Source organism: Canis aureus, chromosome 6 (assembly GCF_053574225.1).
Source record: "Canis aureus isolate CA01 chromosome 6, VMU_Caureus_v.1.0, whole genome shotgun sequence".
NCBI lineage: Eukaryota > Metazoa > Chordata > Mammalia > Carnivora > Canidae > Canis > Canis aureus.
The window spans coordinates 66,858,166-66,884,011 of NC_135616.1; the positions used below are offsets into that span (position 1 = coordinate 66,858,166).

The 25,846-nt window shown below is 35.3% G+C and overlaps 1 protein-coding gene and 1 pseudogene across 2 annotated transcripts in view; both read right to left on the reverse strand.

Moving 5' to 3' along the window:
* XPR1 (xenotropic and polytropic retrovirus receptor 1) overlaps positions 1-25,846 on the reverse strand; it is a 218,528-nt gene that overhangs the window by 110,375 nt on the left and 82,307 nt on the right. The window lies entirely within an intron of this gene.
* LOC144316295 (cullin-4A-like) lies at positions 17,087-20,197 on the reverse strand (annotated as a pseudogene).

Below are 25,846 nucleotides of genomic sequence, written 5' to 3' on the forward strand. Positions count from 1 at the left end.
TAAAAAGCTACAATAGGAACATGACCAATGTCATGTTAATGCCACCTGATTGCCATTACAGCACTTATATAAAGAAAGAGTCACTCATAAAGATGATTTATTTTTTAAAAAGCACATTTATGCTAAATAACAAAAACAAAAAACACACACACAAAACCCTGGCTGATTCATTCAAGTCCACATTGAGATCAATAGGTGCCTTAGTAAGTGGGCTTGTGGACCATTTTATAAAATGTCGAATCACTCTCACAAAATGCATAAGCAAATTAAAAGTATTCTTACAAGCATTTCAATCAAATAAGGTAAGTTACCATATGAGGAAAAAAAAAAAAAAAAGTTGGATCTCTCTCTCTCACACCTTACACCAAAATAAATTCTGAAGAGATCAAAGAGTAACCATAAAAAGTGAAATTACAGAAGCACTAGTAGGAAATACAAAAAAAAAAAAGTTTTCCCTGTCTCCAATCCTAAGAAAAGTTTTATAAATTTGACTGCTTAAAAATAAAATCATTTTCTGGATGACAAAAGAATCATCACAAGTCAAAATCTTAACCACAAATTGGGCAAAAAGCATATATAACTCATATAACAAAGACCTGCGTCTCTTAATAGACGAAGAGTGTCTGATAATTTTTAAAAAGCAACAATCCATCAGAAAAAAATTGGGTAGTAGTTATAAAAAGGCAATTCAGAGTAAAAAAATGTGCAGCTATTAAAGATATGAGGATTATTCAGTTTTGCTCACAAGAAGAGAAAGCAAATTAAAAACACAATGACCCATTTTTTATGTATCTATTGAACAAAGATAAAGTCTGATAATATAACACGTTAATAAAAGTGTGAGGGAAAGCAGCACCCATACATTCCTGATAAGAGCATAAAAAACTTCTATGGGGACGCCTAGGTGGCTCAGTCAGTTGAGCATCCAACTCTTGGTTCCAGCTCAGGTCATGATCTCAGGGTGCTGGGATCAAACCCTGTGTTGAGCTAAGTACTAGCTGGGAATCCACTTATCCTCTTGCTCTCCCTCTGCCTCTCCTCCTCTCATACACACTCTCTCAAATCAATCAATCAATCTTAAAGATTGTAATATCAAAAGACTGAAAAGAACCTAAATGTCTAAGAGTAACACTAAACAAACAAAAGAAATTTTTACAATATAATACAATGCAGCATTTTTAACAAGGGAGTTGGTCCCTATATTTAGAGAAAAGTCTCTAAAAATATATTAAATAGAAAAAATAGGATGCAAAATGTGTAAAACAAAAGAAAAATTTTAAGAAATTTCTAGTAGTGATGCTTTGGAGAGAACCACGTAGCTAGGGAAAAGCAATGGAAGGAGGACTTAATTTCACTATACACATTTCTGTGTATTTTGCATTTGTATACAACCTATATATGTCTATTGAAGAAACTGAAATATCAAAAAAGTACTGCAAAAAAATAAAGCTAAGCCATGGATAGAATATCTTAATAATGTAAGCACAAGCAAACAACTTAAAAGGAGTAGAGCCAGCACTTTCATTCCCAATATAATATCATAATCAGTCACACTTTATAGTAAAATTAGAAATGATCTAATCTAGACCTGACAAATTTGACGATTGAAATTCAAAAATAGAAATAAGGCTATTTGAAATATGGGTTTACATCCATTATTATCAAGAACAAACTTTGTCCTAATTATTTATTGTGATGTGTACTTTCTAGCTAATGAAAGTATGAAGCTAGGGGTGCCTGGGTGGCTCAGTCAGTTGAGCATCTTACTCTTGATTTGGGCTCAGGTCAGGATCTCAGCGTTGTGGGACTGAGCCCAAAGTCAGGCTCCAGCCTCAGCATGGAGTCTGCTTATGTCTCTCCCTCTACCTCTACCCCTCCCTTCATTCTGTGCCCTTTCAAATAAATAAATAAATAAATAAATAAATAAATAAATAAATAAATAAATAAATAAAATCTTTTTAAAAAAAGCTATCAAGATACAGAGGCATTTAACAACTAAGTACACAAACACAGAGATAAGGCTTTATAAATTTGTCAGCAATGACTTAAAGTCATAAGATACTCAAAGTATTTGATAACATTTTAGAAAGCATAATAAAAAAATGTTTAGAAGCTGCTTTTGTCACTTCTTCACAGTTACAAAAAGGCACATACCAGTGAGGAAATGGATTCCTCCTGCCATGGAAAGAAAAATGCTAAAACATTGCACAGAAAATATATGGAAACAGAAACACATTTGCTTTTCATTATATTCTACTGAAAAACACATAAAAAACATGGCTGACGGCTTGAAGAAATAAGAATAAATTATACAATGTTGCCTATGTGGTTGAATAAATAAAACAGATTTTCTAATATGTATCAGCTTATGAAATTGCCATATTTTATTTAATGGTGAAATACAAGAACAATTTCTTTGGTGATACACGAAGGAAAGATGTATTGGAGAAGATATATTCCTAATAGCAAATAACCTCAATAAAAGCAATGTTTCAAGAAAAAGCATTTATAAATAGATGAATCAACTTCTTTAGACTTGAAACAAAAAGAATTACAGGATTAAGGTGACCAAAAGAGGAAGAACAGAATTTGTAAAAATATTCCACTGTAGCATTCATAAGCAAGCTATTGCAATAAAGATATGGAAGTCAGAAGTACCCAAAAGCTACACAAACTCATTGAGGTCAATAATTATTTTAAAAAAGCAATACCTTTAAAATGTAGTAGAGAAAGTGTAATGAAATCCCTATGGTAGTTTGTAATAAAATAGGTTAACAACAAAAATCATTTGTACAGGCACCTGGGTGATTGTCGGTTAAGCATCCAACTCCTGATTTCAGCTCAGATCATGATCTCAGAGTCATGACATTAAGCCCCATGTGGGGCTCTATGCTCAGCTGGGAGTCTGCTTAAGATTCTCTCTGTCTCTCTGCCCCCTCCCAACTAATACACAAGCACATATGAGTGTGCTCTTTCTCAAATAAACAAATCTTAAAAAAAAAAAATCATTCATTGAATACAAAAGTGTGTTGGTCATCTCATGTAAAAGTACTTTTTAAAAACTGTTGAGCATAAAACCAGAAAAAGTTTCATATTTGCATTTGCTGACCTTTTCTATAACAAGTGACTGTCAGTAGTATAGATTATTAAAATTTAAAAACAAACAAACAAAAAAACATTGAATCTTCTAAAGTAAAGATAACATTTCAATCAGGAAAAAAGCATGTGCTTTTCAAAAGTGGTTTGTACTAATGGAGACAGCTTTTTGAAAAAGGATATTTAGAAATGAGATTTTTAAATTGTTATTCTTCACACACACACACACACACACACACACACACCCTCCTGTCTGCACACTAAAAAATTTGTAAATAATTTTATAGACCTACAGAAAGAACCATCCAAATGGAGGATATTTTGAACTCATCTGAAAAAACTAAAGATGGAACCAAGCCTACTGGTTTATAACAGCAACTAGTAGATATCAAAAGAAGATGGAAATTTAGTAGGCAAGCTTAAAATTCTTTAAATTACTGGACAGAGTTTAAAAATAAATAATTTGAATTAGTTTACACCATAAACTACTTCCATCGAAATCTACTTTTCTTTGCGAGATATCTTTTTCAAATATGATGGCCAGGAAAACAAAATATCAAAAGAAGCTAAACTTACAAGAAGTATTTTTAATATCAATATTCAATATTTTTAATATTCAATATTTCAATATTTTCATATTCAATATTAAAAACTAAGTGTATTCCAAATGAAATTAATAAATTGATTCCACTAATAAAAGCATCCTAAGAATAAAATATTTAGGAATAAATTTAACAAAAGAAGTGTAAAACTTTTACTCTAAAAATTATAAAACACTGCTTGGAAGAAATTAAAGACCATCCAAATAAATAGAACTGTAATGTCTATTACATGTTCATGGATCAGAAGACTCAATACTGTATGAAAATACTTTCCAAAGTGATCTGCAGATTCAAAATAATCCTTATCAAAATCCCAGCCAGTTTCCTTACTAAAATAGACAAACTGATCCTAAAATTCTTCCAGAAATACAAGGAAGTTAGAATAGCCAAAATATTCTTGAAAAAGAAGAGTAAAGTTGAGAACTCACACTCCTGATTTCAAAACTTACTACAAAGCTACAATAATTAAAGATACAGAATACTGAATAACAAGACACATATAGATGCAGTGGAATACAACAGACAGCATAGAAATAAATCCTCAAATTAATGGTTAACTGACTATCAACAAAGGTGCCAAGACAATTCAATGCAGGAAAAGAATAATCTTTTAAACAAATGGTGAAGGGGACAACTGATTATCCACATGTGGAAGAATGGGGTAAGAGTCCTTCTTTATATCATATGCAAAATTTAACTCAAAATGGATTAAGGATCTTATTCTTTTGGCTGGGTTCCATTCCACTGATAGGTGTCAAAGATAACATTACACTGCTCTTAGGAAAAAACAAAAAAATCTCTGTGAGCATGAACTAGGCAGAGTCCTCTTAAATATGGCACTGAAAGCACAATGAAAGAAGAAAATTGATAAATTAAGACTTTATTAAAATTAAACCTTCTGTGATTCAAAGGACATTAAAAAATAACCACAAAAATGGGAGAAAATGCTATAATTGATGAGTCTTGTATTCAGAATACGTAAAGAACTCTAAATCTCAATAATAAAAAGACAACCAAATTTAAAAATTAGCAAAGGATCTGATAAACATTACCCTCAAAAAGACATAAATGTTGAGGTGTCTGGGTGGCTAAGTCAGTTAAGTGTCCTGACTCTTGATTTCAGATCAAGTCATGATCTCAGGGTCCTGGGATTGAGCCCCCTGCATCAGGTCTCTGCTCAGTGGGGAGTCTGCTTGAGATTCTTTCTCTCCGTTTCTCTCCCTCCCACTCTTGTCTCTCCTTCCCCTCCCCCTACACCTATTGCTGGCTCATGCACTCTCTAAAATACATAAATCTATTTTTTAAAAAAAGATATAAATGGCTAATAAGCACATGGAAAGAGGTTCAGGAGAAGAGAAATTCAAATTAAAACCATATGGCAAACTATTTGATGTCCACTGGATGCCTATAATGTGAAAATAACAAGTGGCAAGGATAGAGAAAATGGAACCCTCATGTATGGCTGAGAGAATGTAAATTAATACAGATGCTAAACACAGAGCTACCATGTGACCCAGAATTTCACATCTAGCTATATAGAAAAGTAAACACAAGGGCACATAAAAACTTGTATGTAAATGTTAATGTCAGCATTATTTATAATGGCCAAAAAATTCTCAATGTGTCTATCAACTGATACACAGCTAAGTAAAATATGGATATTTATATAATAGAATATTATATGGCAATTAAAAGGAATGAAACCTGATATGTTATAACATGAATGAACTATGAAAACATTTTAAGTGAAAGAAGACAGTCACAAAAAAACACATATTATGACTGCACTTACAGTACGAAATGTCCAGAATAGGTGAATCCATAGAAACAGAAAATAGATTAGTGGTTGTCTACAACTGGAGGAAATGAAAAGGAGGAAAGAATAGTTGCTGATGGGTACAGAGATTTGAGGGGGAGGCGCTGGTAATGAGCATGTTCCAAAATTGACTGTGATACGTGCTATATAACTCTGTGAAGATACTAAGAAGCACTGAACTATACACTTTAAATAGGTGAACTGTATGGTCTATGAATTAAACTTCAATTGAAAAATGAAGCATATTCCATCACATTGTTCTGATTTTTAAAAAATGGTTTTGGGGCAGCCCCGGTGGCGCAGCGGTTTAGCGCCGCCTGCAGCCCAGGGCGCGATCCTGGAGACCCGGGATCGAGTCCCACGTCGGGCTCCCTGCATGGAGCCTGCTTCTCCCTCTGCCTGTGTCTCTGCCTCTCTCTCTCCCTCTGCATCTCTATGAATAAATAAATAAATCTAAAAAAAAAAAAAAAAAAAAAGAATTTCACAAAAAAAAAAATGGTTTTGTACTGATAAAGTTATTTCATATGCTGGGACCAATTCTAGTGGCCCTGCCCACATCATCAATCTAAACTTAAGTCAGCCTGCATTTATGGGAAATGCCTATCAAGGAAACCTAACAAACACCAATCACCATCCTCCAACTCAGTTTTAGCTAGCTTACCTTACCCTAGAAAAGACCTAGTAGCTTTATCAGAAAATCCCCACCCTTCTAACCAATCACACCTTGTTTCTGAGTTGCCCCTTCTAAGGCTCTATAAAACCTGCTCTTATCCAAAATCCCTTGGGAAGAATGCTCCACTGCTTGTGAAGCACTGTGACTCCTCTAATCCATGGATCTTTCCCTTAAATAAAGAACATCAAACTCATTACTAAATTGTATTATTTTTGTCATTTCAAACTACTGTTAATAAACATAAAATAAATTATTTTAAAATACACTGAAGAGGTGACTGGGTGGCTCTGTCAACTAAGCGCCAGACTCTTGATTTTGGCTCAGGTCATGATCTCAGGGTTGTAAGACTGAGCCTTGTATCAGCTTCATGCTGGGTGTGGAGCCTGCTTAAGATTCTCTCTCTCCCCACCCAAAATAAATAAAAATAAATAAAATATATTGCTAATTTTACCTCTCACCTTTATCTTAAAATTCCTGCTCTTGTATACTTTATAATGAACATAGCATTCATATTATAGGAATAAATAAAAGTTTTATTAAAGGTACCTGTACACAAGAAATCTTTTTATTGATGAGGTATTCAATCTTTTAAAAAGCTCAGCAATACAGGTTTTATAATTAAAGATAATGATTCAGGGGATCCCTGGGTGGCTCAGCAGTTTAGCACCTGCCTTCAGCCCAGGGCGTCATTCTGGAGACCCGGGATGGAGTCCCACATCAGGCTCCCTGCATGAAGCCTGCTTCTCCCTCTGCCTGTGTCTCTGCCTCTCTCTCTCTCTCTATCTCTCTCATGAATAAATAAATAAAATCTTTAAAAAAAGATAATTCAGCAGTTACTCATTTACTTCCTTAGCACAATTCTTTTATATATTAGATTACTTAAATCATTTTTTAAAAGATTATTTATTTATTCATGAGAGACAGAGAGAGAGAGACAGAGAGAGAGGCAGAGACACAGGCAGAGGGAGAAGCAGGCTCCATGCAGGGAGCCTGACCCGGAACTCGATCCCAGGTTTCCAGATCAGGCCCCGGGCTGAAGGCGGTGCCAAACCACCGAGCCTCCCGGGCTGCCCACTCAAATCATTTCTTTAAATCAATGTTATCTCACCAGATGTTTATATCTTAGTTTCCAATCTTAACGGTAAACTCATTTGTTTATTGGAATTTAGGAATTCCCTCTTTTGTCTAGAATTTGCTGATTTCATCTTTAAATTTTAAAAGGACAGAATACCTTTAAAAACGTTTTCTTTTAAAACAATCTCAACTTACAGATAAGGTGCTAAATAGTGCGGTATAATTAAAAATATACATTGGGTCTTCCCAGGTGCCTTAGCATAGTTGTTCATAAAAGCTGCTGGAATTTCCTGTGTGATCAGAATGTCTTTTGTTATTCAAAACAAGGCCCCTTAAGGACTTAGCTGAGTTTAAGCTAATGAGGTTATGAAAGGTAGGCCTCCTAGATAACTTCAAGATTACCAAGTCAGTGATTAGAGGGTTAGAATTTTCAGCCCAACTCCCCAACCTTCTTTGAAGAGAAAGGGGCTACAGGCTGAGTTTTCATCACAAAAGGCCAGTGATTTAATCAATTATACCTATATAATGAAACTTCCATAAAAATCCCTAATCAATTGGGTTTAGATAGTTTCTGGGTTGGTGAATATATTAACGTGCGTGCTTGGAGAGAGCATGGAAGTTCTGCACCAACCACCCCACCCCTCAATATCTTGCTCTATGCATTTCTTCTATTTGGCTGTTCCAGAGCTGCATCCTTCATAATAAACCAGTATATCTAGTAGAGTACTTTCCTGAGTTCTGCGAGTCATTCTATTAAATTATTGAACCCGGAGAGGGAATGGGTCATGGGAACCCACAGAACTGCAGCTGGTCAGGCTGGGGACTCTACTTGCAGCTAGCACCTAAAGTGGTGCCAGGCCTGTGGTCTAATACTATGTGCCTAGAATTAGCCATCAGATCCCATCTAAACTTGTAGGATCTGATGGCTAATTCTAGGTACACAATATCAGAATTTAACTGAATTACTGGACACCCACTGTGAGTTAGAGTTGACTGTCAATGTGGAAAAATGATACAAAAATCATACAAGTAGAAATAAGCCTTTCATTTTCTTAAAACATCTAAAAATAAGTTGTAAATGATGGCATCACCCTCAAATAATTTAGGGTATTTTTCTACAAAAAATGCCGTTTCATCCATAATTACAATGTAACCAAAAAACCAAAAAAGTAATACTGATACATAGTATCATTTAATCTTCAGACTCCAAGTTTCTCCAAAAGTTACAATAGTGTGCCTTATACTAAAAGGATCAGTCCAGGGTTGCCTCTTAACATTTAGCAACCATGTCTTTTTAAGACTCTTTAATCTTTCCTTAATCTTTAGTTTTCTTAAGCTTTTAGGACCTTTATACATTAGAAGATAGCAAACAATTATTTTATAAAATACCCTTCCATTTGGGTTTGTCTGATAATTCCTCATGATTAGATTCAAGTTATGCATCTTTAGCAGGAATTTCACAGAAGTACTGCTGTATTCTTCTTATTGCATTTGATCAAACGGCACATGATTTAGATTTGCCCAATTAATGGTAATATTAATTCATTATTTGATTAAGATTGTACCTTAAAGTGGCAGCTTTTCCATTATAAATTAATTCTTTTCCCTCTTTGTAATTAATAAGCATTTTGTGAAACAGGTACTTTGCAATAATATGAATATTCTTTTTTTTAATTTTTATTTATTTATGATAGTCACACAGAGAGAGAGAGAGGCAGAGACACAGGCAGAGGGAGAAGCAGGCTCCATGCACCGGGAGTCCGACGTGGGGATTCGATCCCAAGTCTCCAGGATGGCACCCTGGAGGCACTAAACTGATGTGCCACCCAGGGATCCCCTAATATGAATATTCTAATCCCAATCAAATTTTAAATTTACTCATTTATTTTCATTTCTCTCTTTTGTAATTAAGTATTTTGTGGAGAAGTAGTTTGAAGCCTTGTAAATCCTATTCCTCATCAGAATTAAATGTACTCATTTTAAAATTTAAATCAGTATAGACTTACAGATCTCTATTTGTTACCATCATTACTCACTTTGATACTTAAAATGTCCTAGATTTGGCCAGTGAAAGCCAGAACCTCTTCAAGGCTTGTCTGCCACTATTGATATGTCCTCACTATTCTTCAATCATTTCCTTTCTCTCTGGCACAACAACGTATTCCAACGTATGCTACTTTTACCACTCCTGCCATCAGCCACTTCTTCAAAGAATTCTGGTTTCTTTAGTGAAGAAAGGTTCAGTCAGTTCTATAGAGTGACATACACGTTTGTTCCTCAAAATCACTGCAACTATGTAAAGTCATTCAGTAAAAATCGCAAGGCTTATGGGTAAAGCGGTTAGGAGCACAAACTCAAAATCTTTATCAGGGCCGTTAAAAAAAAGGGAATCTAATAAAAATTGCAACAGTTTTATATATGTTAAATGGCTAAGAAATACATAAATGCCACAGTAAACATGGCCTTTTACCTTCAAAAAGATCTAAAAATTAGCTTGTGGAAGTAGTTGTCTAAAGGCTTGTAGTTGTGACTTACTGTGATTCACAGAGGGCTAGCTGTATAAAATCAGGGAAAGTTTAAACCAGATTTGGATGGGTATGGCACATAACACAAATAGTAAAAATACGGTAACTGGTAAATGTTTGAGGTGTGCACATGTGTGCATTTTGTGTCTTTCTACAGAGGCTGTTTTAGCTGAGTATAATATTCGGAGTTCACCTAGTGTTTCTTAAGGGCAAAACCACACATAAATAAACACAAAATTCATGCTGTGTTCTAATCTGTTCCCCAATACAGTAATTGTATTGGAGCAAACTCACATGTTCAAAATATGTGTTAAAGTAGAACTAATTATATTTAGAAACTAACATCTGAATGCTTAGTGTGCTCATTGTTATTGGGGTGTTGATTCCCAGTCCCTCTTAGGACACAGAATTAATGCATCTATGTATAGATACCCACATACCACATCTACCTATATATGTTGAAAACGATGAGCTCATCGTAATACCAGCAGTGCCAGTCGAACACCATAAGGTTCATTCTAGTGTTATACTCCATATCTGTGATTTCCTTCTCCAAAAGAAACCTGGCTCCTATTAATTCAACATATTTACTTATTTGATCAATCCTCTGTGTGTAACCAATATTCCATGGCTGCAGTGACTCACTGCCACCCATACAGGTGCATTCCTCATTCTATTCGGGTTCCAATCCTGTGCATTTGGGCTTTTGGACTAAATTATTGGGGGTAAGGGAGTAATGGGGAGAGGGAAGGGGAGGGGAGAAGAGGAGAAAACAAAAAAGGAGACATGAAAAACTTTGAGGGCTAAGAGCCCACTGTTACAAAGTTATTTAAGATTTTATTTATTTATTTGACAGAGAGAGAGTATGTGTGTGCACAAGCAAGGGGAGTGGCAGAGGAAGAGGGAGAAGCAGGCTCCCCACTTATCAGGGAGCCTGACGTGGGGCTCCATTCCAGGACCCTGGGATCATGACCTGAGCCAAAAGTACACACTTAACCAACTGAGACACCCAGGTGCCCCACAAAGTTATTTTAAAATATAAAAAAGGAGAAGAATACAGGGCAAACTTGGGTTCCATATCATTAAGCACTTTTCTGTAATATAAATCAACTTTTTCCTTTATAAAACACCATACTGTGGAAAATTTCAAACATATACAAAACTAGAGAGAAGAGAAATGAGCTCTTATATACATGTCAACAGAAATAAAACAAACACTGGACACAAGCAAAGACACTATTAGTCAAAATAAATGATGTTAACTATTCCACAAGGGGGCATTTATGTAGTATAAGAAACACTAGGGCCCAGGGCCCTACTCTTATGGAACCCATATTTTATAGGAAGGATAAACAAATAAATAAATTAAGATACTTTCAGATTGTTATAATTGCTATGAAGAAAATGAAACCAGATAGTATGATACTGTAACAGGGGCAGGGAGAGTAACTTTAGAATGGAAGTCAGAGAACATCTCTGTAAAGAGGTGGCATTTGAATTGAGACGTGAATGACAAGAAGGAGCTAGCCTGGCAAAAATCTAAGGACAAAGGGAATAGAAAATACAAAAGCTCTAACAAAAGCTTGCCATGTTTGAGGACAAATGGGTTTTAGTGGTAGGAAACAGTACTGTAGAACTATAAGAACAACAGTTATGAGAGTTGAAGAAATAAAGGTGCAACCTAAAATACATATTCACCAATTTGTTAACCATATATAGGAATGTATGTTTAGCCCTGTGCTAGGACTATACTAAAAGTGGAAGACATTTCCTTTTCTCAGCCAAAATACAGCATGTTCATTATACAAACATATGTCAAACTGATAACAATATAAGAGGATATGTAAGTGATAAAGATTATATTACTGCCAAAAAAGAGGAAAATTTGTCTTCCTCTTAGATTATCTATTAGCAATGCAACTGAAGTGATAGTTCTAATATTTTCAGCACAGCCTCTTTAAAGATAATTACCTTAACAAGCACTTCCTAATTGTTTTACTTTTTTTCAAAAGAGATATAATTATGATTTGTTGAGTGTCTACATTATGCCAGTCCTGGGCTAGGGCCTGCACACATGAATCTTGAATTGTTAGAATGCCGATTACCACTTGGTCCAGAGCAAAGTTAGGGTCAAAGTGATCTGCTAAAAGTCAACTAAGTGATATAGTTAGGATTCAAATTCAGATTCCACTGCTAACACAATGGTCTTTCTACATAACTGCTTTGGGCTTTTGTTTTTAAATAATTAAAAGGGACATTAAAAGGGACATCTGATACTTCTTTATTACATGGTATTTATATTAACTTCTAAGGCTTAATGTTTTGATATATAATAAGATAATTATTTTTTAATTCTACCATTTGATGTGTCTATCTAAAACCATTATCAGTAACCTTACCGTTATTTGGGTATTCTTTAAAAATACATTGATATTGTTTATGATGAGAGTTAGTGACAAGCCAGAAGATGTGTGATTTGGACATTGCTGTATTTCTAAAATATATAACAGAATGCTCAATTTTACTGCACAATCAAGGCATATCAGAGGCACAGTCTATGAAAGAGCATAGACTAAAATCTGTTAATCCTCAATAAAAAATTACAGTCAATCAAGCCTCTTCACCACAATCAAGTTGTTTAACCAAGGTGTATGGTACAGCAATGAGGAAATGCCTAAAAATCTCCAAAGAAATATGACAGGAATAGTTACATTTAGAGGTTGAAAGTAAGGCATGTTCCACATGCCAAAAATCAAGTATATAAGACTTTTGGTAAAAAGGTGCTATTAGTGAAGCTCTCAGAAAATATAAAAAATAGGAACATACTGATATTGTCTAATGTTTTATGGTAAATTTTCATATCCAAATCATTTTAACATCTACGATGAAACTATAGCAAAAGAACCAACAAATTTAGCCATATAATTTAAAAGAGAGAGAATACATAATCCTTTAAAAAATTTAGTTATCTAAGCTAACTACTATGCTTTATTTTATCACAATTCTTCTATTTTTATTTATAACCCAAATTCCTTTTCCATCCCTGTGCACCTTCTGCCAACCAAGGTTAGTATTCAAGTCTGCAAGGAAATTTTAATTATTAATACAATAAACATTGAACTTTCACTTGGAGCTTCAATCTTATTTTCTCTCATACTCATACTATGTCCTTCCTCTTTTTCCATTACTAAGTGTCATAGATGATGCTATCATTATATTGCTTTCTATATTTATAAGGGTCCAAGCTCATATCTCCAGACTTATGGGCGACATGTTTATTCCCCTTAGACATTAACTCTTCCTTTCTCCTTCCTCCATGATGGAAACAAATTTCAACAGTCTATATGAAAGATGAGCTCAACATCCCTTATACATTTAAAATTATACACATGCTTATGAGACTTATTTCAATGATTATTGCCATCTGCTCTATTTTACAGGAAAGAGGGTCTGCACTGCAAACTAAACTATTGGTTCATTTCAATTATTCTACCTTTGAGAGTGACCTACATTTAATTTCCCAGGAAATGTATACAGTAGTGATGCATTGTGACAACTATAATATTATGGAAGAACACACAAAATTTTAAAATACTATCAGCAGGGCAGCCCCAGTAGCACAGCGGTTTAGCGCCGCTTGCAGCCCGGGGTGTGATCCTGGAGACCCGGGATCGAGTCCCGCATTGGGCTCCCTGCATGGAGCCTGCTTCTCCTTCTGCCTGTGTCTCTGCCTCTCTCTCTCTCTGTCTCTCATGAATAAATAAATAAAATATTTAAAAATAAATAAATAAATAAAATAAAATAAAATAAAATAAAATAAAATAAAATAAAATAAAATAAAATACTATCAGCAGATTTGGCTGTTTTAAAAGTAAATCATACCTGGCTCACAAAGCAAATATGCTAATATAAAATAGGTCTTAAATTTTTAAACAGTAGCATATAAAAGACATAACTTTAAAAAAGTTTCAAAGACATAGCTTTAGTTTTAAAGACATAACTTTAAAAAAGTTTCAAAGACATAGCTTTAGTTTTAGACATAGCATAGTTTTTAGTTTAGCTTTAGTTTTAGTTTTTTAGTTTTAGAAACTTACAGTTTCTAATACATTCATTCCAAGTATTATTTATTATGTATTGATATGAAAGGCATGTTTTGAAGGACTGGCCATATTAGAAAAGCAATACCAAAGAGTTCCTCTACTAATAGTAAGAAAATTTGGTCATTATGATCTCAAATTAAGGAAGTTATTAAGGATTAGACAAAAAAATACATAATTGAATAAGAAACGCCCTGTAGCTTGTGTATTAACAATTATAAAAATATGGGCATATGAGTCAGAAATGAAAAAAATTAAGTTTTTATTCACAAACAACATAATGTGTATGTACCATATCCTCAGAAACCTATAAACACACTACAAGAGCTAATAAGTGAATTTAACTAGGAAATTCAATTGTTTCTACATTCTAAGCAACAAATGATTAGAAAATAAAATTTATAAATATTATCATCTATGATAACATAAAAAATATGAAATACTTAGGAATAAACTGAGCAAAATATGTGGAAGGTATGTACATAAAAGTGTGGAGAAAAAAAAGTGTAGAGAACTAAAAATACTTGGAAAACTAAAAATGTTGCAAAGACAAAGTAAGCAAGACTTAAATAAGTGGAGAAATACATCATGTTCGTGGATTACAATGTTCGACATTGTTAACATGGTAATTCTCATCATAGGTGACAGATTCAATGCAATCCCAATCAAAATCCCAGCAGGCTTTTTTACAAAACTTGAGAAGATTTAAAAAAATTATCTGGAAATGCAATAAACCTAGAATAGCCAAACAATTTTGAAAATGAAAAAAGCTGGAAGATTTAGACTGTCCAATTTCAAGACTTACTATAAAGCTATAGTAATGAAGACAAGTATTATACTGGTGGAAGGATAAACCCTATGGAATACAACAGAGTGCTCAGAAACAGACCCACGTATGTACGGTCACTTGGTTTTCTACAAAGATGCCAACATAATTCAATCCTTCCTATATATATTTGCAAACATACGTGAGGAGGAAACACTATTACTCTATATTATTCTTCTGGAAGTAATAGGATTAAAACGTGTAAAGGCTTACTTTTCCCTGATTAGTAACTATTAATCCACACAGAAAGGTATCTCAGTGTTTCATCTTCTCTATGTTTAGCAATTAGTTCGTCCTCCTATGGGAGCTGGAAAGCAATCAGCTATGCACTACAGAAATGCAGCTGCTTTTATTTAAAATAGATGAAGGTGGGAAGTGAGAAGACTGACTATATGACCCCTACAATATACTCTTAATGTGCAAGAAAAGAAAACCTGTCAAACAGGAGCTTTAAAAAAAAATTTTTTTATTCCATTCTAAAAATGGGAAGAAAAGTCATCATAATGACAGAAAACATAAGGTTGTCAAAGAATCTATAATATATCTTTGGAGTAAAAGAAAATCAGTCTGTGGCTATAAGCACTATTAAAAAAAATTTTTTTTTAATAAAATCATTTCCTTATTAAACCGGAAGGGGGACAGAAGGGTGAAAAAGAACAAAAAGTTTCAAAATAAAAGCAAAAATTTTAATTACTCTTGGGAAAACATTTCCAAGAAAATGTTGACATGTGCTATGATTCACCGTTTCTTTTCAATAGTCAATAAATATTATATTCTTTATGCTTCTAATGTCGCTCTTTGAAATACAATTGAATATTGGTATTTTTAACCAAAAGCTCCCAGCAATAGAATTCAAAAGAAAACCATACTCCCTCAAATCTTCATTTGTCCTTTTAACTAAGAAATGTTTTTAATACTGGTGAAAGTGACAATAATATAATATAATAACCTTGAAGTTAAAGCCAGTGTTATTTTTATTTTCATCAACCCTGATTACACAAAGTATGGCCGATATTTTTATTCTGTTTGAAAAAGCCAAAGGGGAGAAAAGGAGAGGAGAAAGCAGTATTTACTGAATGCCTGTCCTGTGCCAGACACAGTGGTGTGCTGATAAATGTTTAACAATCAGCCCTCGAGGGTGTGTGTGTGTGTGTGTGTGTATGAAGTGTATGTTTATTATAAATTTTGAAGGCTGTAGGATATCATTTAAAATTTTTAAGAAAATATACAATACTCCTTATTGTAAACTTCTTAGAGCCAACTAATTCTCACAGAATGTTCTACTGATTTTGCCAAACTCCTGAAGCCAACCTAGAGTTGCAAGAGATAAATGTAATTCTAATCTTAATGTTATTTAATATTTTAATATTTTCACTTACATTAAAGAATAAAAGCAAAGTGAAATAACAATGATATATGTCATAGCCTAGTTTGTTCATCAACTGATATAAGCAACCTCTTTGCTGAATTAGATAATACATGTACATCTTGGAGATATTGAGGGTTCTGTTTCAGACCACTGCAATAAAATGAATATTGCAAAAAAGCAAGTCAAATAAATGTTTTGGTCCCAGAGCATATAAAAGTTATGTTTATAGTATACTGTAGTCTGTTAAGTGTAACAGCATAACACCTTAAAAAACTAATGTATGAAGGTTAATTAACATATTTTATATGCTAAAAAAAAATTAAACATCAGCTGAGCTTTCAGCAAGTGGTATCTTTTTGCTGTTAGAAGATCTTAACCTCCGTGTTGATGGCTGCTGACTGATGAGGGTGGTAGGTGGTGAAGGCTGGGTGGCTCAGGCAATTCTATTTTTTAAGGTCAATTAAATTAACTTTATTCAGAGTAAGTTTACATTAAATTACAATATTAACAATCCCGAGAGTTAGTGAGCATAAAATTTAAGAAGTAGAAATCCATTTGGTCAATTTATAGACCACATATTATAGAACTCACAAATAAAAATTTACAAACATAAAAATAATGACAATACTTAAATTATGAGGATTTTTCTCATGGAAACCCCCAAAATGACCTATTTTAAGTACACGTTTCTAAAAGGGAGAAACTTTTTAGTAATTCAGCACAAAATCAAATTAAATAAACTTGGAATATCCCAGAAAATGCTGCTTTAAACATTTATACCATGAATAAAATTCCTTTGGTAGCTTTTAATCAAAATGAAGCACACTACTATGAAAAATATAAAGTACTTTTACATGTTACTTAGAAAAGTATCTTTGTTACAGTGATGGTACTAATATTATTGTCCTCTGCTCAACCTCACCTGTATATACACAAAACATGAAACCAGGTGGCAACAGAATCCTTTTAATCTTTTAACAAAAATAACCTCTGCTTCACGATATCAAGACTTTAACTCTCCTATAAAACTCTTTACAGTGGTTATAGCACAAAGAACAATGGTATGTCTATAAAAACAACCAAACTTTATTAGAGCAATGGTACAAATACTGCAACGAAAAGAAATTAAACAGCAGATACCCCAATGCGAAAAACAGGGGCTACTAGGATCAATCTTAGAAGAGTAAACACAAGCACACTATCCCCAAAACTCCTAACCAGAAAATCCAGACAACTCAGCAGAAGTAGAACAAAGATGCTCATGGGTTCACCACAGCAAGCACACCAAACCTGGTGTCGTCTTGGCACACATGAGAGGTCTCACTGAGAAATCTTGCTCTAAAAAGTCAGTCATCACAGTTTAAAATGTATGGAACATAAAGGAAACAAACAGATGCCAATATTTACGTTTCATAATTGATTAGCCAGCTCCTGACACTGTTTGTTCCTAAGGCTTGCCAACAAAGGGATCTTGTTTCTAAATCAAATGTCCATCAACTAAGAGAGCCTGCCTTCAGGAATACACCAGTCATCTCTGCAGCCCATGAAGGCAGCAGGGAGGGTCATCTTAACTATGGACTAGTTGAGCACACACAGACACCAAACCAAACGTTCAGCTTTCTGCCACAAGAGCAACACCTTACAAAGGAACCTCTTTTAACCAATATCTTCTTGTCCAATCTCAAAGTCATTCTGCACAGAGCAACAAAATTCAAACAACAAGAAGGATAAGAGGAAGAACTGGGGGGAAAGACACATATGCCATTTGCAAACCCTTAAGCTTTGTGGAGGGTGATCCAAGAATCCTCGCTTTTTCTTTCTAATCCAAGTCTGTGCTGGCTCAATCTCAGAAGTCTTGGAAACAGCAAAGAAATGCTTAAGTGATCTGAAGATACACTCTAGTGTTTCATTGAGAGAAAGCAGCTAGCCAATAATCAGGCCATGTAGTAGTGGTGATAGTCTTTGTCTCTCTCCATATACTGTCTATAAGAAATTCAATTCTCTTTTTCAAATCTCCAAGTTATACTGGAAATTTCACTGGCTATACAATTCAGAAACTAGAAGATTATGACAGTTTTTCTCATCTTCATTATTCTGACAATAACAGGGTCAATCTGGTATTGTCTTTCCTGAAACATTCTATCAGTGGTGCTGACCTGTTCTTCGCCAGTTTCCTTCATCTGGATCTGGCTGTTATTTGAAACAACTTGTGTTTGAATTCCCTGAACATGAACATGTCCCCATCTTCCACCTCCTTCCCTTTAGGACTTCTAACCAGAACTCGTGCTTTGCCACAGGCCAGAGATTGTAATGTTCTTTGCAGTTCACTGTCCTTTATTCCTATGCCTATTTTTATTTCTTCAAAGCTGAACCTACCCCCTTCTTTGAGAAGCACCAGCATCTGGAAGTGGGACATCTGGAAATCCTTTCCTTCCTTAAACTCAGCTTTTAAAACAGCATTCTCCAATGTAGTTTGCCATTGAAGTTTTCTACCATTGTGCTTTTTCTGAGATAAAATGTCTCAAATAATTCCTGAAGCTTAACATTTTTAGAGTTAAAGGCATTTCCATAGGTGTGTATGTTGGCTAGTATCCCATCATAAGTCTACTCACTGTTAGATCTATAGAGCCTGGGTCACTATGATTTTTCATATACTGCTTGAAATGAACGATGGTGTCCTTGGAGAGCTCCATGTTCTTGAACATGGCTTCCAGCTTGCTGGTGAAAGCAGCACCACACTCATGCTCTAGTTTTATTTTTTTTTATTTGATTTTTATTTTTTTAAAAAAGATTTTATTTATCTATTCATGAGAGACACAGAAAAGCAGAGGCATAGGCACAGGGAGAAGCAGGCTCGCTGTGAAGAGCCCAATGCAGGACTTGATCCCAGGACCCTGGGATCACGACCTGAGCCAAAGGCAGATGGTCAACCACTGAGCCACCCAGGCACCCCACTCATGCTTTATTTTAAAGACTTTTATTCATTTACTTGACAGAGAGAGAGAGAGAGAGAGAGAGAGAACAAGCAGGGGAGCAGGAGAGGGAGAAGCAGAATCTCCACTGATCAGGGAGCCAGAGGTGGAGCTGGATCCCAAGACCCTAGGATCAGAACCTGAACCAAAGGCAGATGCTTAATCAACTGAGCCACCCAGGTACCCCTTTCTCCTGCTTTAGTTGTGACAACATAGCTTTTTCAGCATCTACTAAGGTGCTTTTTCCAACAAGGAGTCTTTTTGCAAAATCCTTTTTATAAAAGGCTTCAAAGAAATCTTTACCCCGAATGAACCTGAATATTATCATGACCATGTGAGAATCCTCTTCAGCTTTTCGTCTGTTGCTTCTTTATTACTTTTCTTGATTTTGAATTAACATGCTTTGCTATCAATTCTGTGGGTTTATTTGGCCTCTTCTTGATAACTGCTTCAAAGGATTCCTTCACCAAGTTGACAAACTTTTTGTTCCTCTGAAAGCACATTTCTATCACATGATGCACCAGATCTTTAAAATCTACCAAGTCCTGTACCATAGCTTTGTCTTTTTCAAAACAGATAACAGTTGCTGTCCCAAAAGTCTTGATGTACTTGCTCCAGTGCTGTAGCAGAATCTGCTGCCTGTGCTTCATATGGCTGAACAGCTGGTATATCTGAGTGAGGTCAGGCACTCTGTTCTCAAGAAGGTGGTCAAGCCCTTTCTACAGAATTGCTGTTCAGTGTTCTCTTAATAGCTGTTTCTCCACATAAGCAATCAGTGGTTTGTGTGTGCTGTGGTCTAAATACATGATTACTCAGTCTCCCTTCTTCTCTAAATGCTTACTTACATGGTTAAGATATTCTGGAACCTCTCTTTCTTACATTAATCTCTGGCCTTCTGCAGCATATAAACAATTAGTTTCTTCCAAAAATTTCACTTCAAATAAATTCTGTATACCTCAAGGTCAGGGAGCATACTCAGCAGACTCTTTAATAAGCTTCAATCCACTGCTTTGCCACTTCTTTCTTGTTCAGTCAATAGAATTCCATCAATTCTTTTACTCTGAACCATTTTATCTCTAATGATTTGGTTTCTAAAAAGTTCCAATCCCATATCCTAGATAAAAAGAAGCATGGAATTCTGAATTCAAGAATAGAAAAAATATATATTCAGGAAAATATTTCTGATCTTTTGTCTGCAATGCTCTTGCCAGCATTTGTTAATCTTCTTTAAAAATAAAACACTAACTGGTGAGTCTTCTCTAAACTGAAGGATCTGTGCTTAGACATGATCTTCACAGACCTGGCACAGCTGTTTGTAGAGTGTTGAGGAAACTCAACAGATTTTCAACATCTTAATAGAGTTCTTCCAGGTTGTATTTGATGGAGATACTACTTGTATGGCTTTCACTGCCAGGTGTCTTGAGTGTAGTTATCAGGCAAGTTAGGCTCATCTCAGAAATTCTTCATCACTAATTTCTTGGAGGCACTGCCACCCCCGCTTTGGAGGTGATGGCCGCTTCTTGAGGGACACGGACGTGGTAAGGCCAATAGTGAGCACAAATGCCAAGAGATGGCCTTCCTGGGAGTTTGTCATTGTTGCAGCCAGGAAAAGTGGGGGACTGCCCTGATCCACCCTGACTGGCCACCCAATCACCAATGCCCAATAGCTCAGGCAATTCTTAACATAAGACAATGAAGTTTGCCACACTGATTGACTTCCTTTCACAAATGATTTCTCTGTAGCATGTGATGCTATTTGACAGTATTTTGCCTGTAGAAGAATGTCTTCCAAATTGGAGTCAATCCTCCCAAACTCTGCCACAGTTTTATCAACTATGTTTATGTAATATTCTGAATCTTTTGTTGTCATTTCAACAGTCTTCAAAGCATCTTCACCAGTAGATTCCATCTCAAGAAACTACCATCTCTACTCATCCATTCAAAGCAACTCCTCATCCATTAAAGTTTTATCACGGAACTGTAGCAATTAAAATATAATAATGAAAAGGTTTGAAATATCACAAGAATTATCGAAATGTGACACAAAAACATGAAATGAGCAAACACTGTTGGACAAAGTAGCACCAATAAACTTGCTCAATGGAGGGCTGCCACAAATTTTCAATATGTAAAAAATGCAGTATCTGTGAAGCTCAATAAAGTGCAATAGAACGAGTTTAGACTACTTCCTCCATTTTTGTGTTACTAGCAATAACAGGCAATAAACACGACAAACCTTTTTTTTGTTTGTTTAAGATTTTATTTATTTATTCATGAGAGACAGTGAAAGAGAGAGAGGCAGAGACACAGGCACAGGGAGAAGCAGGTTCCTCACAAGGCGTCTGATGTGGGACTCGATTCCCAAACCGGGATCAGGCTCTGAGCCAAAGGCAGATGCGTCCCATGACAAACTTTATTTTAAAAAAAAGGTATATTCATTTGAGAGAGAGAGAACATGCACACACTTGCACATGTTCATGCATGGAAGGAGAAGAAGAGAGAATCCCAAACAGACCCCACGCTGAGCAGGGAACCCCTGCTTCATTCCATGACCCCGAGATCACAACCTGGGCTGAAACCAAGAGTCAGAGGCTTAACTCACTGTGCCATACAGGCACCCCCCAGACACAACAAACTTCTAAATATAATCTGCTTTATTGCTAGTTTCTCCATCACTTTCTTAAATGCAGACATCCAACAAAATAATAAATCAAGCTCCAGTCTACGGTATTTACCAATTTCTATGGTATGAATACTATCATGATAGATTTCAAGCTACCAATATGAACACACTGAACAGAGTAGGGAAGAGATACACAATAGCACATCATTATATGGTATTTCCCCACACAGATGTAAGAGACATGAATAATGTACAAACTATGTACAATGTAGCAAAATAACTATAAAGTGATGAGTTTTTAGCATTTATTGTCTTTGCTTTTATTTTTAAGAATTTATTTATTTTAGAGAGAGCACATGAGCAGGGGGAGGCACAAGATGGGGGGATCTCAAGCAGACTCCACACTAAGGATGGAGCCCCACGTAGAGCTCAATCTCACAACCCTAAGATCATGACCTGAACTGAAACCAAGAACCACTTTTAACATAATTTAATTATAAAGTTTGTGTAACTTAATTTTTAATGATGGCTATGTTTAACAATCACCTCATAAGATATCTAAAACTTTAACAATCAGCTTTTATGCAGGGGTACAAGCCGGCTCCAGTGTACTATTGGCTGGAGATTACATAAATGTTTCACGAACAAAGGAACTAAAACTTAGCAGTGATTCGTTTAGGATCACATGGTTGGTAAATGGTAACACTGATTCAAGCTGGAGTATGACAGCCTCTAAATCTGTGTTGTATCATATCTGGTTATCAAAGATATAATTTATACCAAACTTTAATATTAAAAGTCATTAAGGATGTTTTTCTATGTAAATATTTAAGTGTATACTTGTTTTTATTGTCTTTTTTATTTCAAAGAACACTTTAACCACTCTAAATAAGGAATAGTTTGCTACATGGACTTAAGAGTTTTGATTGGAAAGATAGGGGCCTACTCAAAGAAATATTAATAGAGGTATGCTTCTTGGGAAGTGGTAAGCTATCACAACTAAGGGACTGGCCAGTCTTCTTATGTGTTATTATTTTTAAAATCTCTATTTTTCTGCATACGTTTACTCCCTCTATGTATTTATATTATCTCATTGTTTCTGCCTCATAGATTTCAATTAAAGTCAGAATAATATCTCTGCAAGGACTAATATTTAACTAGTGACAGAGCCTTCCCTATTAGCTTATTTAAAAAAAACACTTCACTATCCAAATTTCAGATCTATTGAATAATAAGTACTAAAGAAACAACAAATAATCCCTTATAATTAAGAACACTAAAAATCTAACAAGACTGGGATCCCTGGGTGGCGCAGCGGTTTGGCGCCTGCCTTTGGCCCAGGGCGCGATCCTGGAGACCTGGGATCAAATCCCACGTCGGGCTCCCGGTGCATGGAGCCTGCTTCTCCCTCTGCCTGTGTCTCTGCCTCTCTCTCTCTCTCTCCCTGTGTGACTATCATAAATAAATAAAATTAAAAAAAAATCTAACAAGACAAATTACAAATTAAATAATAGACTGATTTGTGAACTACTATGGGCTAAAAAGTACAAATAAACAATACATTACCAAATGAATGAATAAGAGCTCTGAACAATAATACAGTTTTACCCCATACTTTTAACATCTTCTGAAAGCCAGTGCCTATCCTGATAATCAGTGAAGATAAAAACTGAGATATAAGTTGTTTACAGGTAGCTACAATAACCCACTGAGGGAAAACTGTTAATGATTACTAGTATTCTTTAAAAAAAAAAAAAAAAGTATATACCAATTTCTAAGTTTTCGATTCAGGCAATGAAATTAGATTCCTTGATCTACTATCTACTAAACAGGGTGTGAGTGAAGACATAGCTGTTGCAAATATTAAAACACAATACACTGATTACTCATAATTAAAAACAAAAGACTACTTGTCATAAAAATAATATAATTAGTAGATTTCAATTTGAAAAGTGAACTGTAAAAATCATGAAGCTGATTTCAATCATGCTACATAAAATAAATGTAACTTAATCCCATTAGATAGATAGGCATTTTATACACAGAGCAACACATTTTTAAGTAATTCTTATACTCATGTCCCCTACCATGCACCCTCCAAAAATCCCCCTTTCAGAAGTTTATTCACTGCTGTTGGAAGATTACCGCTGAGCCACCCAGGCGTCCCCCTAAGAAAATGTTTTAAAGATAACTAGGTTCTAGCAAGATCGGTTTTTTTTGTTTAGAGAGGAAGAAGGTTGGTTTTTTTTTTAATGTCCTATTAAAAAAACAAACAAGCAATCAAGGTTTTGGTATTGAGTAAGATGTAGTAATAAGCACATGCCATCTGTCTCTCCCACTTAATTCTTCTATAAAACCTACATAGAATGCATGTGGCAAGCAGTTATTCAAGGGCTCTGAAAAGTAAATAAGAGTAAATAGTTTGGGGGAAAAGACCAGAATTTAAAGTAACAGCAAAGCAGCCACAGGATTAGCAATTTTTTTTTTCCTTTTTTGATATCCAGTGGCCTGGACTCAGTGTAGTTCCAAAACACAAAAGTAGGCATCAGTGCAGACAAATTGAGCACAAAACCTCTTGTAAATCTGACCTGAGGAAAAGAAAGGGATCTCTTAACACTCAGTGGAGGAAATTTCTACTTTTCTTTTATCCATTTTTTTTTCACCCTACCACCCAAGAAACTCCTTGGTAGTGGTGGTAGTAACAACGATGGTAATAGGGACTACAGAACATAAAACACTGAAGGAGGGCAGCCCCGGTGGTGCAGCGGTTTAGCGCCGCCTGTAGCCTGGGGTGTGATCCTGGAGACCCTGGATTGAGACCCTGGATCAAGTCCCACGTCAGGCTTCCTGTATGGAGTCTGCTTCTCCCTCTGCCTGTGTCTCTGCCCCCCTCTCTCTGTCTCTATAAATAAATAAAATCTTTAAATAAAAAATAAAACATTAAAAAAAAAAAAAACACTGAAGGAGGGAAGGACCCCTGTTTCTCTCTCTGAACTTCCACTGCTTGGCCTCAGACACTGGCAAGTCCCAGGAATTGCTCAGCAAAGTGGGATAAAAAAGCCTTAGTTACCTGGCTAGAGGAACAAAAAGAGGAACTCCAGAGAACTAGAGTACTAAGGACAATGTACAGAGAAAAGACCTTGGGAAAGCAAGCCCATAAAGTTATTTATGATCTCCTGGGATTATCTGTAAGCGGCATATGTGAAAATCTGAGTCTAAACATCACACCATAGACATTGAGAAGTATACAGATACCAGGCTGACATTAGTTGACAACACACAAGGTATTGACATGACATACCTGAGGTAGCACAACAAAGGCTTTGAAAAAGGCACTCATGTAAAAATATCACAAACCATAGAAAGTGAAGTTCAGACTTGTGTCAACCTGAACAAATCAATCATCCGTATAGAAGAACATTCTACAACATATAAGCAAGACCTTAGATCTCATAACATAATATTCTAAATATCCACGGCATAATCCAAAACTACCTGGCACACAAATACCCAGGAAAACGTCAACATGCATGGGAAAGACAACAAACACCAACTCCAAGATGACATTGATGTTGGAATTATATTACAAAAACTATTATAAAAATGTTTCATCAAATAAGAGCAAATATTCTTGAGGAAGCGAAGGACAGAAAGCTCCAGCTAACAAACAGAAGATAAAAGAAGAAGAATCAAATGCAAAATTTAGAATAGAAAAACAGCAATAGAAATAAAAATTCAATGAAAGGATCCAACAAAAGAATAGAGATGACAGAGGAAAGAGTCAATACACTTAAAGATAGATCAACACGAATTATCCAATCTGAACCACAGAGAAAAATAAAATAGGAGGAAGGGTGAAAGAGCTTCCTACTCTTAAGCTCCATGGAGGGGAGAGAGGCTAATATTACTTATAATATTTAATCAACCATACCTTCATAATGGAACCTCCACAAAAATCTCAAGTGAAAGGGTTCCAATAGCTTCAGGTTGGTGAATGCATACATAAGCCAGGAGAGTAGTGCACTCCAACACCATGGTAACAGAAGCTCTTGTGCTTGGGATGCTTCTAGACCTTGCTCTTTGTACCTTTCTATCTGGCTGTTCACTATTCATATGTATCCTTTATAATATCTTTTGAAATTAACTGGTAATAAATACTGTATTTTCCTAAGT